The sequence below is a fragment of the Pygoscelis adeliae genome, unplaced genomic scaffold (assembly GCF_000699105.1).
Source record: "Pygoscelis adeliae isolate BGI_AS28 unplaced genomic scaffold, ASM69910v1 Scaffold321, whole genome shotgun sequence".
In the NCBI taxonomy this organism is placed as follows: Eukaryota; Metazoa; Chordata; class Aves; order Sphenisciformes; family Spheniscidae; genus Pygoscelis; species Pygoscelis adeliae.
In genome coordinates this window covers 17,693-20,635 of record NW_008824039.1, presented here as the reverse complement: position 1 = coordinate 20,635, position 2,943 = coordinate 17,693, and positions in this window count along the sequence as shown.

Sequence of the window (2,943 nt, the reverse complement as noted above, 5' to 3'; positions counted from 1 at the left end):
GCAGCTGCCCCGGCTGCCGGCTCCCAGGCTCCCGTGACTCCTGCACCCCCGTGCTTGCGGGGGAGGTCTCCTGCCCGGGCACGCAGCCCCGGAGCAAAGGGGGACAGCCAGGATGTCCAGGATGCTGTTGGCAGGCAGGGAGCTGGAGATCAAAGGCAGGGCTGGGTCCCAGCCCCTGCGGGCGGCCGAGTGCTGCCTCCTGTGATGCCCCATTTAAGACCCTTTTAAAGAGACTTAGAGGGTTTTCTGCTGGTTGGGCAGATGCCTGCTCTGCTGCTCGGCTTTTTCCTTTATGGAGAACCCGAGGTCGGGCCACTGGAAGTCACTGGGTGTTTTTAGTGTTCACATCTGGCACTGAAGCCTTTCCCCTGTCACCCCACCGAGCCGGAGCAGGGTGACAGCAGGGTGACATGCCCCGGGCACGTACCCGGGGGTACCCTCCTCCGAGGGCTCCTTGGTGCTGAGAGCTGCCGAAGCACATCAGCATCTTGTCCCTGTGCTCGCTCCAGATCAGTTGGCAGAGGGATGACAGAGGGGGCACAGGGACTTGCCCTTTGCTGGAATACCCAAATATACAGCTCAGCACTGCAAAACACGGGGTGTTTCCGTTCCCCACCCAACTGCCTTAGGGGAAACCTTCTGCCCATGCGAAAAGGCACCTGAACTTTCTCGCCATGGCTGCCTGGCTCCTCCTGAAATGCCGAAATTGCAGGTGAGAGGCTGCTGGGGGGATCCGGCCCCCCTCTTCACCTGGCCCTTGTAGGGTTTTACCGTGGGGCAGGGAGCTGCTGCCTTAGCAAGAAATCAGACCTGCTGATGGCTCTTGCCGTCTTCCCTCTCTCCTGGGCTTTTCATTTCGAAGGCCACAGCCCCCAGATTCCTGCCGGAGCTCCTGCCATGCAGACTCTCTACAACATAGCTCAAATTCCTGATCCTGCAGATAGGATCGTGCAAAGGCAGCTCCTGGCTGAGGGGAGGCTCCCGGCTGCTCCGGAGACCTCCCTTTGCTCTCGTTCGGGTTGAGGGTGCCTGTGTCCACTCCTGCCACTGGGCTCACCCTGCTCCGCACCCCCAGGCTCCCACGAGGGTTTGCTTAGGGTCTCCTGGGCCCCCATTCCCGTGGCCTCTCCCTGCCGTGACCGCAGCCTGGCAAACTCCCACACACTTTATTTGACCTCCTGGAGCCAAAAAGCTGCTGGGTGAGCAGCTCCTTGTCTGCCACGAGTGCGGGGAGCAAACCTCTCACAGTATCAAGCACCCGATGGGGCTCTTCAAACACGTCCCCGTGGGAGCGGTGGCCCCGGCGAGGCGCCGCGTGGGGCTCTGCGGGCCAGGGAGGGCCTGGGAAAATGCTGCGGAGCACTCGGCCCCGGGGCATGCCGGAGTGATGCCAGGCAAGCCTCTGGGCAGCGGAGAGGCCGGGTAAACCACGGGCGAGCGGAAACACATTCCTGCCCAGGCCATGTCTGCAGAGGCATGAAATGGGGCTGGTCCAGGGCGACAGGCTGAGCGGGGCGCCCGGCTGAGCAGGGGACCCAGCTGCCCAGGCAGGGAGGGGCTGATTCAGCCTCCTGGGAGCCACCGGCGCTCTGGGGAGAGGGACGGTCCCCTTAGGGACATATCCCAGTCCCACATGGACAGGACTGGAGGCAGCTGGCAGGGCAGGGTCCCACTGCAGGGGTCCCTACTGCCGTGCTCTGCCACCTGGTCTGTGCCACTCTTTGGGAAAGGTTTTATCTGGGACGCCCCAGCACCGGCAGGGCGGTGGCTGCAGGTTGCTGTAGGTTGGAGATACTGATGTGCTGTTGCAAAACTATAACTAAGGCGAAATCATTTAAAAAGTGGGTTATAATTGCGTAATTTGTGATTCTTAGCAACGGTTGCTGGCTGCCCCATAGCTGGGGGACGGTGTGAGCCCGGTGCCAGTCCCCAGCCGCTCTGGTCTTGCCTGGGGTTTGCTGCTGCATTTGCAGTGCCCATAGCCACCCACGCGGGGGACAGAGCATCACCTGGCAGGAGCCACTGGTGTTGTTTGCAGAGGAATCCAGCTCTGTTGATCTCACTGCAGGATTTGACTCGCCTTTATTGTTCAACCTGAGCGTGTGTGTGCATGTGCGCAGACAAGAACCTCTACAGGAGCTGTTTGCCAGACTCACCCAGTTACTGGGAACAGAACAAACTACCCTTCCCCTCCCCACACACACTCAGCGCCGCAGACAAAACCTGGGCACGGAGGAGGGCTGCAGACAACACACGGGAAAGAGCTTCTCCGCTCCGAAAGGTGCCTGAATCCGGCCACGTCCCTCTGGCCCTTTACCGGCTCGGCAGGTACCTCCAGCGCACGGCGGCAGAGGTGTGGGGTGCTCACAGGGCTGTCGGGGACCTGCAGGTTCGGGGGGGACGGACCCCGTGGTGCTAACGGGGTGCAGGTGGGAGCTGTGCAAAGGGGGGGACCCCGACAGCGCACAGTGCTACGTTGGGACCCCGCAACCAGTGCCGGGGTGCCTGGCCCATGGGGCTGCGCACCTGGGGGGTGATGCAGGGGGATGGCACAGCACCCCGAGAAGCAGGAACGGCCACTCCAGGCCCTGCTCCTCCATCCCACCACCCTCCCCGGGGACCGAAAGAGGCTGACCCCCTCCAGGAGAACATGCACAGCCCCGCTCTGCTGCATTTGCACCCCAGGCAGGAGCTGGGCGCTTTCGGGTCCAACGCCCTGCACCCACGCGGGGCAGGACCCGGCAGTGACACAGCAGGCTGGCACGCCAGGGGCTGGCGAGGGTGCCAGGCTTTGCGGGAGGCAAACCAGCGCTGCAGGCAGAGCCGAGCACACCTGGAGCATTGCCCCTGCTCCGCCTGGCTGCCAGCCAGCGCCGGCCGGGCTGCGGAGCTCCCACGACACCACACACCACGCCCCGGCACATCCTCCGCTTGAATGGCAGG